The sequence below is a fragment of the Aquarana catesbeiana genome, linkage group LG02 (genome assembly GCF_042186555.1).
Source record: "Aquarana catesbeiana isolate 2022-GZ linkage group LG02, ASM4218655v1, whole genome shotgun sequence".
NCBI classification, from domain to species: Eukaryota; Metazoa; Chordata; class Amphibia; order Anura; family Ranidae; genus Aquarana; species Aquarana catesbeiana.
The window spans coordinates 801,710,845-801,727,806 of NC_133325.1; positions in this window are offsets into that span (position 1 = coordinate 801,710,845).

Below are 16,962 nucleotides of genomic sequence, written 5' to 3' on the forward strand. Positions count from 1 at the left end.
GTAATTCCCAGGGATGTATTTTGGGCCCTTTTTAAATATTGGTGCTACATTGGCTTTTCTCCAATCAGCTGGTACCATTCCAGTCAGTAGATTATCTGTAAAAATTAAGAACAACGGTCTGGCAATCACTTGACTGAGTTCCCCAAGTACCCTCGGATGCAAGCCATCTAGTCCCGGTGATTTATTAATGTTAAGTTTCTCAAGCCTAATTTTAATTCCGTCCTCTGTTAACCATGGAGGTGCTTCCTGTGTTGTGTCATGAGGATAAACACTGCAGTTTTGGTTACTGAAGCCCCCGATTCACACGTGAAGACTGAGGAGAAGAATAAATTCAATACCTCTGCCATCTCCCCATCCTTTGTAACCAGATGTCCTTCCTCATTCTTTATGGGGCCAATATGGTCTGTCCTCCCTTTTTTACTGTTTACATACTTAAAGAATTTCTTGGGATTTTTTTGCTCTCCTCCGCTATGTGTCTTTCATGTTCTATCTTAGCTGTCCTAATTGCACCCTTACATTTCCTGTTGCATTCTTTATAAAGTCTGAATACTGAGGATGATCCCTCAACCTTGTATTTTTTGAAGGCCTTCTCCTTTGCTTCACTCTCTACAAATCAGTAAAAGGCTTATTTAGCAATAACTACTTGGATACCAAACAAATGTTAATAAAGGGAACCACCAAATTAGCCAAATTCGAACTCTCTTGGTCAGGTAGGCTAGCAGCTTTTAAAATGCTCATACTACCTAGAATATTCTACACTTTTCGCACACTTCCTAAACCATTATCTAACTCCTATCTTAACTCCTTACAAACTATAATTAGACACTACATATGGCAGAGTAAAAAAAACGAGAACCAACCACTCTAAAAACTCATCAAACACAGACAGGTGGGAGGAATGGGATACACAGATATAAAAGATTATCACCTAGCCACTATTCTCTCCCAACTCCAAGAATGGACACAAACCCACCAAACCACGCTGTGGGGAAACATTGAAAACAATGCCACATCAGGCCCAAATCTCAAATACTGGTTATTTAGCACCTCTACTCTGATCACAAATATACACCTGTACTCACCAACCATACAAGCATCAGTCAAAGCCTGGAGAACGCTCCACAACAATAAGTGGACCTCGCTCACCACTAAACATAGACATGTACCCCTGCAAACTCTCCATCTACTATCTCCTGATCTGACCATCCCCAACTGGCTACTAACACACGTGTCATCCACTGCGGAACTTAGAAACATAATCAAACATAAATCATTCTCATTAATCCAATCCACCTATAAAGCACCTACGTCAAACGTTCTCACTTACCATCGAATTAAAACATGCTTATCTAAACATTCGAAAATAGAAGGATCCTTACCTATTAAGCTATGGAACTTCTATTTCTCACAAGAATCCCACCCAAAAGGTATCTCTCTCATCTACTCCACATTACAAGAAAAAAAAAATACCTTTTATAAATCCAAACCATTTAATGATTGGGAAACGGATACGCAGATACAATACTCATACCATCAATGGCAACAGGCCCTAAAATCGATCTATAAAGCCACACGATGCACTTCCTTATGGGAACTAATGAACAAAATAACACTCAGATGGTACTTGACGCCACTTAGACTTTGGCTAAATTCCAAACCAACACCACATCCCTCTGCTGAAGAAACTGCAACCACACAGGAAACCTAATTCACATTCTATGGCAATGGCCAAAAATAGCAAATCTCTGGAAGGAAGTAACGCACCTGATTCAAGATATAGGCCACTTCCACATCACTCTCACGCCACAGCTAGCTATCCTAAATATGATACAATTCCACACACATTCAAAACAATCCTCACTCACATCCTCCTTGCAACCAGATTACTTTTAACTAGAAATTGGAAAACACCTAACATCCCAACTATACTAGACGTGATCACTCCGGTACACTCACACTACACCTACGAACTCATAGGGTCAAGAGGCTTCGCTTCACACTCCAACATCCAAAAAAGATGGCTGCAATGGCAAAACTGGTATAACGGAAGAATTGCATAATTTTCCTTTTAAATAATTATCCTTCTGAATCTGTGTACATCTGTCTGGATGCTTTACCGCAAGTATAATCCACATAGTGCTCTCACTCTTCTCCCACCCCTCTCCCCCCTCCCTCCTCTTCTACCCTTATTTCCCTACTCACCCCTTTCTCTCAAAAGTTCTTCAATTACACTATTGTTGTTTTAACACAATTCCTGTTTTCTATAACGAAACATGTGTACTACTGTTTTTAGATGACTAAGACACAATACATTGTGTTCTGACATACTGAAAATGTAAATTACATTATTGTCAAATGTAAAATTCAATTAAAATCTATTTAAAAAAAAAAACAAAAAAACATAGCCACAGTTTGGTAACCAGAATGGATGGTCAGCCAAGCCAGAGGGTCAGGGATCAGTGTAATGGAACAGCAAGCAGGATCTGGAGCCAGAAGGGATGTCAGCCAAGCAAGTCTTGAACAGGATCTCAGGAGATAATTTCTTGTGATGTTGACCAAGGCGAAGGCAGAGATCATCTGGGCTGGACGGCTTAAGTAGGCAGGTCTGATGAGCAGGATATCATCAACGGGTGAGTAGCTGTGGAGAGATAGGAGCTGGCAATTAGCTGACAGCTGAGCGGCCAGCTCAGAGAAGGAAGGGCTGAGCCCAGCCCGGACGCATGTGCCATATTGATCCATCCTTCCATGTGCTATAGTGATCCATCCTTCCTGCCTTCCATGTGCCATAATGATCCATCCTTCCTTCCATGTGCTGTAGTGATCAATCCTTCCTGCCTTTCATCTCCCATAGTGTTCCTGCCTTCCATGTGCCACAATGATCCATCATTCCTGCCTTTCATATGCCATAGCGATCTTTCCTGCCTTCCATATACCATAGTGATCCTTCCTGTCTTCCATGTACCATAGTGATTGCTCCTTCCTTTCTTCCATTTACCATAGTGATCCCTCCTTCCTTTCTTCCATATACCATAGGGATCCTTCCTCTCTTCCATGTACCATAGTGATCCTTGCTGCATTCCATGTAGTGATCCTTCCCTCTCTCCCTATGGGGTGGTTCACACTGGAACACAGTGCAGGAAAAGGGCATTCCATGTGCATTTTCCTGCATTGCACGCAACCATGCTGCCCTTGTGAGCCGCATTCAGATGCCATTAATTGTTAATGGCATTGTGTTTGCGGCCACTAAACCACGTGGTACTGCAGTGTTATGCGGTTTGGTGTGGTACGATTTGAAGAAGCAGTGCTTTGCAGAGTGTCCCCATTCACTTGAATGGGTCTTGGTCAGTGGGCAGTAGTGCCCGCCAATGCATTACCCCACGCTGCTGCCTCTGCAGCTAAAGGGGGAGCACTTGGGCAGGTGGTAATACACTGTGGCTGAGCCATGCTTTTTACCACCCCTACAACCACTAGTGTGAATGAGCCCTAAGTTTTATGTTGCATATTTGTGAGATAAGATTTCCTTCTGACGTTCATTTGTTCAGGCAATGCTGCACTGTATATAGCAACTAGGCTCAGCTCCTGTTTAGTTATCCCTCTTTAAGCCACTCCCACTGTTAGACCATCATTTGTTACCATGTGCTCCACATACTGCAGTATTTATTCTTTGGCTCCATCCCGGGTTCCTCCAGTCCTTCATAATCCTCTATTAGGCTCTCTGTATATTTTCAGATACAGAACCAGATGTATTGGAAGTATTTTCTAAATGAATGTATTGAGGTTTATATGCATCCCTGAGACTCCAGCTTGTGGCAAAGCAATCAAAGCATATTTTATAGGTATGAGGAAGCCCAGGTTTTGTTTAACCGTGGCCCTTAAGCCCCTCCCACTATCATGTTTGGCCACATCTTCCTTTTCGCTGAAATGTCCCTCATTCTCAAGTTCAGTTTCTTTGCTGAGTAGACCTTTTGTAGTAGCTGAGCTTCATACCCCACATGTGTTCTACAGACCCAGGATCTCTAGACACGCCAGAACCGATGTGCACCCCATAGCATACCTCCCAACCTTCCCGGATCTGCCGGGACAGTTCCGGAATTTCAAGTAAATCCCGTCGTCCCGCGAATCTGGGCTGAGTCAAGAAAAAGAAAGGTCAGGTAAATAACATTTTGACTAGCCCCTATCCCTGTCATCCATCCTGAAACATCCCCTGCAGCAGCCAAGCAGAGAGGAGAGAAGAGGAAGGAAGCCAGCAGCACTGCAGGGGGAGGGGGGGGCAACATGGGGGGGAGCCCATGCAATAAGGAGGAGTAGGCACCATACAGAGTGGTTAGGGTGTGCCCAGGCACACCTGACACACCATCTGCGCACGCCTATGGTGCACCCCTTTAATAGAATGCAGTAAAAGAGCCGGCAATAGTTGTATCCAAGTGGGTATAATTTGAATCAATTCTTCGGGCAGGTCATCCTTGTAGTTTTTGGGTCCTTTCACGCGGGCGGTCCACTTGGCGGACTCCGCTTCGCTCAGTGGGGAGATCGCTATGCTGATCCCTGCTGAACAGGTGGATGACAGGTCCGTCTCCACTCACTGTGCTTAGACCAGTGGCAGGTGGTGTTCACATTTCTTGGGGGAGGTGGCCCACGGCCCCCACCCAGCCAGCCGCCCCCACCCAGCCAGCTAATCACCCCCCCCCAGCCAGCCATCCACCCCAACCCCGGCGCATGCTTGATCGACTGCCGCCCACCTCGTTGCTTGATCGATCATTCATCGCTTCGCTTGCCCATCGCCTGCCAGGCCCCCCGCCAGCCCCGCACTTACCCCATCCATGGCGCCGCTTCGGCAGCTTCCCCCCCTGGGACATTAATGGCGCACATGGATTATTCTCTCCTGGGTACATTGCAATGTAATGTACTAATAACACATTTATATAGAGCTCACTATCTATGCTGCATGTTGTCAGTTTGATTGTTTTCAGCTATCTCTAAAGCTGGATACACACTATACAATTTTCTTTAGATTTGCCAAAATCATATAATATGAGGTCACAACTTCAACACTTCCAATTTGTATGCAATCCTCACTAATAGACTCTAATGCCGCGTACACATGGGCGGACTTTTCGATGGACTAGGTCCGGTGGTCTTTGATGGACTTTACGACGAACTTTCGAATGAACAGACTTGCCTACACACAATCAACCAAAGTCCGACGGATTCGTACGTGATGATGTACACCGGACTAAAATAAGGAAGTTGATAGCCAGTAGCCAATAGCTGCCCTAGTGTCGGTTTTTGTCCGTCGGACTAGCATACAGACGAGCCGACTTTTCGACCGGACTCGAGTCCGTCGGAAAGATTTGAAACATGTTTCATTTCTAGGTCCGTCCAACTTTTGGGGGAAAAAAGTCAGCTGGAGCCCACACACAATCGAATTGTCCGACGGACTCCGGTCCGCCGGACCAAGTCTGCCATAAAGTCCGGTTGTGTGTACGCGACATTATAGATGGTGGAGTTCTAAGGACATCTTTGGCAGACACAAACAATGATAAAACAGAGAATTCCTGTATACTGTATATATGATCCCCCCCAGTAATCCCCTCCCATAGCCTGGACTGCGATGTCTGGACCTACCTGAGATCACCCCCAGGAGGAGGATTATGGGCTCCATGCCGTTCTCCAGGTAGGTGAATAAATTTCTGATACAATGTGACTGATAACCTTAAACAAGACAAACAAGACAGGAAATTGCACCTCCTTCACAGCCACAAGAGCTGACCGGACGTATCCTGCACCTTCCTGTATCTTTCTCTACACCGGGGGTAGGTAACCTCCTGAGCACAGTGTGCTGAAAAATGTTTTCAAAGAAATTGAGCGTGATGATTTTATAATGTCAACTTCACTCTCTCAATCACAAAAAGTATTTTTAAATGCTTTAGTAGTGAGAAATTAACACCCTGGACTCTCACGCCTCAGATCAGCACCAATTCCCGTAACTCCACACTTCAGATCACTGTACCCCCCCTGCTCATCTGCCCCACCTCTGTACCCCCTGCTCATCTGCCCCACCTCTGTACTACCCTGCAAATCTGCCCCACCACTGTACCCCCTGCACATCTGCCCCACCACTGTACCCCCTGCACATCTGCCCCACCACTGTACCCCCTGCACATCTGCCCCACCTCTGTACCCCCTGCACATCTGCCCCACCTCTGTACCCCCTGCACATCTGCCCCACCTCTGTACCCCCTGCTCATCTGCCCCACCACTGTACCCCCTGCTCATCTGCCCCACCACTGTACTACCCTGCTCATCTGCCCCACCACTGTCCCCCCTGCAAATCTGTCCCACCACTGTACTACCCTGCAAATCTGCCCGACCTCTGTACCCCCTGCACATTTGCCCCACCACTGTACCCCCTGCACATCTGTCCCACCACTGTACTACCCTGCTCATCTGCCCCACCACTGTACTACCCTGCTCATCTGCCCCACCACTGTCCCCCTGCAAATCTGTCCCGCCACTGTACTACCCTGCACATCTGTCCCACCTCTGTACCCCCTGCACATTTGCCTCACCACTGTACTTCCCTACACATCTGCCCCACCACTGTACTACCCTGCAAATCTGCCTCACCACTGTACCCCCCTGCACATCTGCCCCATCACTGTACTACCCTGCTCATCTGCCCCACCACTATATTACCCTGCTCATCTGCCCCACCACTGTAACCCCCTGTACATCTGCCCCACCACTGTAACCCCCTGTACATCTGCCCCACCACTGTAACCCCCTGTACATCTGCCCCACCACTGTACTCCCTGCACATCTGCCCCACCACTGTACTACCCTGCAAATCTGCCCCACCACTGTACCCCCTGCTCATCTGCCCCACCACTGTATTACCCTGCACATCTGCCCCACCACTGTACTACCCTGCACATCTGCCCCACCACTGTACCCCCTGCTCATCTACCCCACCACTGTACTACCCTGCTCATCTGCCCCACCACTGTACTACCCTGATCATCTGCCCCACCAATGTACCCCCTTTCTCATCTTCCCCACTGATGTACCCTCTTCTCATCTATGATATGTGTGATATGCAGAGTGGTGAAAGGACACATCTACCTGTCCTGGCACACTCATCCTGCTGATCCACCTCTCACATCCAGCCCACGTGCATGTATGGGATGTATGTGATGTATATGATGTATGTGATGTATGGGATGTATATGATGTATATGATGTATGTGATGTATGGGATGTATATGTTGTATGTGATGTATATGATGTATGAGATGTACGGAATGTACGGAATGTACGGAATGTATGTGATGTACGGGATGTACGGAATGTACGGAATGTATGTGATGTACGGAATGTACGGAATGTACGGAATGTACGGAATGTATGTGATGTACGGGATGTACGGGATGTATGTGATGTATGGGATGTCACATACAAGCATCTAGAATGGATGCGCAATGATGAGCTCAGGTCAGGGGCATTTTCTGAAAGCAGTGGACTGTGTGCAGAATCATAAGTTGGGCCCCTGCAGCTGAGAAAAAGTGCGACACAGCAAAAGTTGGGTGTGATTTTCATTGCGCTGTTCAGTAGTAAGTGACAAAGAGTGCCGGGGTTCAGTAGTAAGGGACACAGAGTGTCGAGGTTCAGTAATGACACAGAGTGTTGGGGTTCAGTAGTAAGTGACACAGAGTGTTGGGGTTCAGTAGTAAGTGACACAGAGTGTCGGGGTTCAGTAATGACAGAGTGTTGGGGTTCAGTAGTAAGTGACACAGAGTGTCGGGGTTCAGTAGTAAGGGACACAGAGTGTTGGGGTTCCATAATGACACAGAGTGTTGGGGTTCAGTAGTAAGTGACACAGAGTGTCGGGGTTCAGTAATGACACGGAGTGTTGGGGTTCGGTAGTAAGTGACACAGAGTGTCGGGGTTCAGTAATGACACAGAGTGTTGGGGTTCAGTAGTAAGAGACACAGAGTGTCGGGGGTTCAGTAGTAAGGGACACAGAGTGTCGGGGTTCAGTAATGACACAGAGTGTTGGGGTTCAGTAGTAAGAGACACAGAGTGTCGGGGGTTCAGTAATAAGGGACACAGAGTGTCGGGGTTCAGTAATGACACAGAGTGTTGGGGTTCAGTAGTAAGAGACACAGAGTGTCGGGGTTCAGTAGTAAGGGACACAGAGTGTCGGGGTTCAGTAATGACACAGTGTTGGGGTTCAGTAGTAAGAGACACAGAGTGCCAGGGTTCAGTAGTAAGAGACACGGAGTGTCGGGGTTCAGTAATGACACAGAGTGTTGGGGTTCAGTAGTAAGTGACACAAAGGTTCAGGAATAATTTCAACAAAGTTCCCAGAAGCTCAACAGTAATTCCACAAACTGTCACCTGATTGGGGTTTTCTCAATCACAGTGAAATCTCTTCTTTCTGAGATTGGTAGTGACAATCAAGCGAGTCATCTTCCTCCAGATGGTGGATGGGGCTAGCAGGATTGTGATTGGCTTTAGCAGTGGCCAATGACAGTCCTCCTCCTCCTGGAAACAGGGACCCCCCCTAGCAGAACTGAACCCAATCTCTTCCCCATCAAAAAAGCTGACGATCACAGCTACAGCAAAAATTAGAGAACCAAACAATGTTTCCCATCTTTTACAACATGTGGAGGCGCAGTGCCTCCCCCTCAGTGCAGGTGTGGGGTAATCTGAAATTGGAATGCATTAGTGTCTCACTGACACTTCCCTGCGCTGCTGGGAGGGAGTCGAGTGTCAGCAAAAGAGGCTTTGAGTGCCTCTTGCAACCAGTGCCGGGGTTGCCTACCCCTGCTCAGGGCCAGACTGGCCTACTGGGATACCGGGACATATTCCGGTAGGCTGCCTGCCCTGGGGCCGCTTTGATATATGTTGTGGCTGCAGCACTCCCCTCCCTCCTCCTTCCCCTCCTCCTGCCTACTTGTCACACAGCGGGAGACTGCTGTGTCACAGAGCTGAGTGTGAAAAGTTCGGCCGCGCTGTGATAAAAGTCCCGCCCTCCTCCTAGAGCAGCTCGTGTGATAGACGCAGTGTTCTGTCTATCACACAAGCTGGTCTAGGAGGAGGGCGGGACATTTATCACAGCAAGGCCAAACTTTTCACACTCAGCTCCATGACACAGCAGGAGATGCCCACTGTGCATAATGCATGCACTGACTGGTGAGGCTGCAATGAGGGCACAGTAAGGTGGCAATGATGGTGAGGCTGCAATGAGGGTACGGTAAGGTGGCAATGATGGGCACAGTGAGGCTGCAATGATGGTGGGGGAGGCTGCAATGAGGGCATGGTAAGGCTGCAATGATGGCGAGGGAGGCTGCAATGAGGGCACAGTAAGGCGGCAATGATGGTGAGGGAGGCTGCAATGAGGCCACAGTAAGGCAGCAATGATGGTGAGGGAGGCTGCAATGAGGGCACAGTAAGGCGGCAATGATGGTGAGACCGCAATGAAGGATAGTAAGGCGGCAATGATGGGCACAGTGAGGCTGCAATGATGGGCATGGTGAGGCTACAATGATGGGCATGTGAGGCTGCAATGATGGGCACAGTAAGGCAGCAATGATGCGCATAGTAAGGCAGCAATGATGGTGAGGCTGCAATGAGGGCACGGTAAGGCAGCAATGATGGGCACAGTGAGACTGCAATGATGGCGAGGGAGGCTGCAATGAGGGCACAGTAAGGCAGCAATGATGGTGAGGGAGGCTGCAATGAGGGCACAGTAAGGCGGCAATGATGGTGAGACTGCAATGAAGAATAGTAAGGCGGCAATGATGGGCACAGTGAGGCTGCAATGATGGGCATGGTGAGGCTACAATGATGGGCATGTGAGGCTGCAATGATGGGCACAGTAAGGCAGCAATGATGCACATAGTAAGGCGGCAATGGTGGTGAGGCTGCAATGATAGGCATGGTGAGACGGCAATGATGGGCACAGTAAGGCGGCAATGATGGGCACAGTAAGGCGGCAATGATGGGCATAGTAAGGCGGCAATGATGGTGAGGCTGCAATGAGAGCAGGGTAAGGCGGCAATGATGGGCATGGTGGGGCGGCAATGATGGGCACATTGAGGCTGCAATGATGGGCACAGTAAGGCTGCAGTGATGGGCACAGGGAGGCTGCATTGATGGGCACAGGGAGGCTGCATTGACGGCACAGTGAGGCTGCATTGATCTCTTGTATCATGTCTACAGTCTCTGACCATCTCTTGTACCATGTCTGCAGTCTCTGACCATCTCCTATATCATGTCTACATTCTCTTAACATCTTTAGTTTCATGTCCTAAGTCTCTGACCATCTCCTGTACTATGCCCCCAGCCTCTAACCATCTCTTGTATCATGTCCGCAACCTCTGACCATCTCTTGTCTTATATCATGTCTGCAGTCTCTGAGGGAGTCTGGAGAGGAGTCAAGAATGGGAGCACCGCTGGGATGGGGATCATGGAAGAAGTTAGATGTGTGTGGACTGTGGAGAGGAGACTATAGGAAAACTAGAGTCACCAAGCTGGAGCAAACTGACTGATGCCTGCAAGGTGCACCTGAGAGGAGGTCAGTGACAGCACCGCCAGTCCAGTCTGGGGGAGGGGGTCACTGATGTAAGGGGGGAGTAAATAATGTTAGGGGGCACTGATATAAAGGTTCCCCCCTAAATCATTAACCCACGCCCCCCCTCTTCACCAGATGCCCCCCCCCCCCCACATTCCCAGAGTCCCAGATTCCCAGATGTGCCCCCTAGATGATTGCTCCACTTTTACTACTTTTAACTGAAATTTACTGATATATATATAAATCTCTATCTATCCCTAGCCCTGTGTGCTTTCATATATGTCTTATCTATATTTAATATGTACAATATATATAATATGTAAAATCTATATATAATATATAAAATGTGTTTTAAATGCATGGTTTTCCCTTTTATGAACAAGAAAATAATGACGTTATGATGGTTACGATGTTGGGCTGGTATAATGATGCTATGGGGCTGGTATGAAATTATTTCCAGGGCTGGTTTTTATTCCCAATCTGGCCCTGCCCCTGCTCTAGGGTGTCTTTTTTTCTGAAAACACATCATGTTTGGGTGTTTTGTGTAATCTTCAGGCCTAAAATAATTTTTTAAACATGCAAAAATGCAAAAACAGCTCTGGCAGCGAAAAGGTTAAACTTAAAACCAGGGTTTTTCTATACAGGAGGAGGAGGAGATTTACATCCATGTTTGAACTGTTGAGTTAAATGAGAACTCCACCTTAATGGTCCATTAATGGTGTTTCCTAAGATTTGGGGTGTTCCCTGGACTCCCGGTACTTTCTGACAGACTGCTGGGCAGTCTCCTCTCCCCTTTGGTGCTCTACAGCAATCACGGCATCTTCCTGAGCAGGCCAAACACAGACAGGGGAAGTGATGTCATCTCTCCTCGTGAAATCCTTTTCATTCCAGAGAGAGGAGAGAAGACATCTCAGAGTAAGTGTACCAAAACTACACTGACACCAGTACATGTAGGTACACTTGTCACCCCCCGATCGCCCCCCCCCCCCCCAGTTAACCCCTTCACCCCCTGTCACTGTGTCACCCAGTGCAATGTTCATATTTTTTTTTGATTGCTGTATTGGTGTCAGTGACAAAAATCAGTGTAGTGGTAGGCCCAGATAGGTCTAGGGACCCCCCTAACCCCCCCTAATAAAGGTTTAACCCCTTGATCATCCCCTGTCACCAGTGCTCACCATATTAGCATCACAGGTGACGCTGGTTAGCTAGTTATTTTTTATAGCATCAGGGAGATATCAGTTTTTTTGGTAGCGATTGAAGCAGTCAGGAGCTCTTTTATCTTTGAGTCTCACTACTGTACCAGTAAATTTAGAGACCAAAATGTCAAATCGAAGGTACACTAGTGAAAAGGCCTACACGTTTCTGAGCATGACAGATAGTGAAGAGGAAGTCACTCATCTGTCAGATTCAGGCTTAGAATACATTCCTGTAGACAGCAGCGGCTCCATGACAGATAGCTCTGACGATGAATTTGTGGTCCCTGCTAAGGTCAGGTGTACCAGACCCCGTTCTTCTGCTGTCGTTGAGGTGCAAGAACCACAGGGCTCTCGTATTGAGCAGAGAGCCAGTACTTCTGGTGAACTGGCAAGCACCAGCGGCTTAGTACATCCTGGTCGAGGTCAAACCAGCACTGCAGTAACACTTGGTGACGCGGCGAGTCCCATAAGTGCAGTTCAAGCTGGAGAGGTGGCAAGCACAAGTAGTGTCCCGCTGCCACCAAGAAAAAGACACAGGCCCGTCGAGTCCATAGTGCCTTTCCCGCTGCATTTGCCAATCCTAATTGGGAACCCACCACTTCTGCAGCACCTGTACTTCCCCCATTCACTGGGCAACCCAGAATTCAGATGGAAACAGTTGATTTTCCGTCACTTGATTTTTATTTGCTGTTTTTCATGGAAGATCTCTATAGATCCATTGTGGACCAAAGCAATTTGTATGCTGGTCAATTCATCATCGCTAATCCCCAGTTGACCCTTGCCAGAGATTGGAAACCTATTACGGTTTCGGAATTTAAGACCTTCCTCGGCCTATGCCTCCTCATGGGCATAACTAAAAAGAGTGAGTTGTGGTCATATTGGTCCATTGACCCAATTCACCATATGCCCGTGTTCTCTGCCTCCATGACCAGGGCACGATACGAGCAGATCTTGCGGGTCATGCACTTCAATGACAATGAACTCTGTCGTCCTCGGGGTGACCCTGAATACGATCGGCTCCACAAAATTCGGTCCCTTGTAAACCACTTCAGCCAACGTTTTGCAGCCTTGTTTACTCCCCATCAAGTTGTCTGCGTTGATGAGTCCCTGATAAAGTTTTCTGGCCGCTTGTCTATCAAACAGTATCTTCCCAGCAAGCGTGCCAGATACGGGGTCAAGATGTATAAGCTCTAATCACACGCAATGTCTTTAAAATTTGGGATGGGATATATAAGAAAGTGAATGGGAAATACAACTCACCCTTACTTGCACTGAAAGATAATCAATTTTTTTGCACCGTGAACAAAAAATGTAGGAGGAAAGGAGTTATTTTGGGGGATAACACAATTAAGAGATATAATTAAAGAGGGTAAAATGATGACACTCCAACAACTCAGACACGGGAAGGTGGCACGGGGGATGGATGAGTGGCGGTATCTACAATTGAACCATTTTGTGGGTAAATTACCCCACCCCATTAGGTCGGGGGACAAATTGACAGAGATGGAACGGTTATGTGACACAGAAGATCCGAGAAACATAATTTCCAAATTATATAAAATCTTGATGATGGCAGAAAAATTGGAGATACCGCCATTCATTGGGAAATGGGAGAGGAAATTGGGCACAAAGAAGGATAAAAACACAATTAGTAAAATTTTGAAAATGATCCATAGCTCGGCAGGAGATACTCGAACTGCAGAAATGAACTATAAATGTATATGTAGGAGCTATGTGACACCGGACATAGTAAGCAAATATCAGAAGAATAGTTCGGCACTCTGCTGGCGAGGCTGCCAAGAGATAGAAACAATGGCCCACCTTCGGTGGAATTGCCCTAAAATAAAAATATTCTGGAAGAAGATTCTATCTCTAATTAATACAATTACTGGAATAGAGGTGGTAGAAGACCCTTGGGTGGTGTTGTTTTATGGTGGAGAAGGAGATATAAATAAATATAGGCGGTTGCTGGTCCCTCACCTCTTAAACGCAGCAAAGAGATTGATACCGAAGAGCTGGCAAAGGAGTGAGAGCCCAGAGACTTGGGAGTGGATAGATGCAGTAGAGGAATCACATAATATGGAGATCCTGGTGAATACTATTGACAAAGTAAACAGAGGAAATTTGGATGCTTGGCATTGTTGGAAAAAATTTTAAAAATCTAAAAATCCTGGAGCTATGCTAAAGAACTGAAAGCCCTAGACTAGAGAAGGAGAGTAGAAGAGGAAATGACCTTGGAGAGAGGGGGATATACACGTGCTGAGGTGAGGAGGGAGGGTGGGTGAGGGAGGGAAGAGAAATTAAGATGATAAGAGATAGTATATATTTCCTTTGTTTGTTTTTTTTTTCTCTGGGGTGAGTTATGCAATATATAATTCTTTTTGATATGGCAATATGCTACTATGATGAGACACCGAGAGGGAGGCCAAAGAAAAATGAACTGAAAAGTTGATTTAAGCCCCTCGGAAATGTCGACTGAAGTGGCAAAAAAAAAAAAATGTATAAGCTCTGTGACAGGGCCACAGGCTATACATGTAGTTTTATGGTTTACGAGGGAAGAGATAGTCACGTAGAGCCGGAGAACTGCCCAGACTACATAGGGAGCGCTGGCAAGATTGTGTGGGACTTGGTGTCACCCTTATTCGGAAAGGGGTACCACTTGTATGTGGACAATTATTACACGAGCGTGCCACTTTTTAGTCACCTATTTGATTATGATATTGGCGCATGTGGCACCGTGTGATCTAATCGCCAGGCTTATCCCAACGGCTTGTAGAATCCTGACTTAGACGGGGGGAGAGAGCCTGCTTGAAATGTAATAATTTGTTAGCTGTGGAGGGATTCACGGATTGTTTTCGTTCTGTCCTTCATTCACACAGATACGATAGTCCAAATTACTACGGCAACTGGTGTTGTATAATATAACCTTAACATGGGAGGGATGGACCTAGACGACCGGTTGTTGACGCCGTACCTAATTGCCAATAAGGCCAGGCGCTGGTACAAAAAAAGTGTCTGTATATTTATTTCAATTGGCTCTGCTGAAAGCTTTTTGTGCTATACAGAGCTTCAGGACGGACTGGATTCTTCCTTAAATTCCAGGAAGAGATCGTCACAGCCCTTCTGTTTCCAGACGATGCTCTGGCATAACTTTCCAGTCCAAATGCAGTAAACCGGCTGCATGAGAGGCATTTTCCGTATGTCCTCCCTGGTACCCCTACCCAAAGAACATCCTAAAGATGATGTTGTGTCTGCAGAAAACGCGGATTTAGGTGTGACACTCGCTTTTATTGTCCCTCCTGTCCTGACCAACCTGGTCTCTGCATCGGTGACTGTTTCAAGCGCTACCACACACTAGTGGAGTATTAGCATAGGGTACAGCATTGCACAGTCCTAGGGCACACGTACACAGGGTCTCGGGGCCTCGAAAGATGAGATGAGACATCACATTTTGAGAGACCCTAATCTGGAACATTCACAGTATACAGTTTTTATACAAGTGAAAAAATAAACACACACAAAAACACAAAAAAATAAAATAAAAGAGCAAAAATAGTTGTGGCTTTATTTTTCTTCTCTCTATTGTCCACTCTATTGTTCGCTCACTATTGTTCTATATCTATTGTTCTCTCTCTCTGTTATTACTGTATTTTAGAAGTGTAATGTTTTATTTTTACTATGTTTTATTGTATTTGCTTTGCAGGTATGGTAAGTCTTACTGTTATACTGTAATGTTAATGTTGCAATGTTTTATTGTTAACCATCATTTGATTAGCAGATACGCCATTCAGCTGCAGCACGGGTTTATTTATTCTGACAACAACAGCGTTTGCTCCCACGATACATAAAGCCGTGACTCCAGCGCTGTCGGAGGTGATTTCACTGCCACAGTTATAAAAAAAAAGCATATATGCTGAAGCATGGGGTAGGGATGGAGGAGCTACTTGCTCTTAACATTAGGGGCGGATTGCCCCCATGCTTCGGCATATATTTTTTAGGCACAGATTGCTTTAAAAAATGTTTTATTTTTACTGTTTTTTGTATTTGCTTTGCAGGTATGGTAAGTCTTACTGTTATACTGTAATGTTACTTTGTTTTATTGTTAACCATCATTTGCTTAGCAGGTACACCATTCAGCTTCAGCACTGATTTATTTATCTTGACAGCAACAGCGTTTGCTCCCACAATACGTAAATCAGTGATTCCAGTGCTGTAGGAGGTGACATCACCACCACACTTAAAAAAAAAAAATGGTGCATGTATGCCCATCATTAGAAGTGGGTGGATGAAGGGCGGTATTCTAATGGTGGGCATACCCACCGATCAATTTCTGTTTTTCATGCAGCCGTCAGGCTGCATGAAAAAAAGAACATTTCAGGACCTCCTTAACTGTGATAGGTAGTGAGGAGTAAAATCACAATCTTATGCCCTTAGAAATCCTGAATGTGGTGATTGGTTTTTGGGGTCCTGTACACGGCTAGGCTCCAAAAAAGTCTCACAAATGAGGTATCCCCATACTCAGGAGAAGCAGCAGAATGTATTTTGGGGTGTCATTCCACATATAACCATGCCATGTTTGAGCAATATATCATTTAGTGACAACTTTGTGCAAAAAAAAATATATAGAATAATATTTCATGGTCTCAACGTGCCTATCAGCAAATATCTTGGGGTGTCTACTTTCCAAAATGGGGTCATTTGGGGGGGTTTGTGCCATCTGGGCATTTTATGGCCTTCAAAACTGTGATAGGTAGTGAGGAGTGAAATCAAAAATTTACACCCTTAAAAGCCTGAAGGCGGTGCTTGGTTTTTGGGGCCCCGTACGTGGCTAGGCTCCCAAAAAGTCCCACACATGTGGTATCCCCATACTCAGGAGAAGCAGCTAAATGTATTTTGGGGTGTAATTCCACATATAACCATGTCATGTGTGAGCAATATATCATTTAGTGACAACTTTGTGTATTTTATTTTATTTTTTTGTTATTTTTCAATCACTTGTGACAAAAAAATAAAATATTCAATGGGCTCAACAAGCCTCTCAGCAATTTCCTTGGGGTGTCTACTTTCCAAAATGGGGTCATTGGGGGGGGGGGGTTGTACTGCCCTGCTATTTTAGTACCTCAAGAAATTAGATAAACTAAAAGCTGCGTAAATTCCAGAAAATGTACCCTAGTTTGTAGACGCTATAAT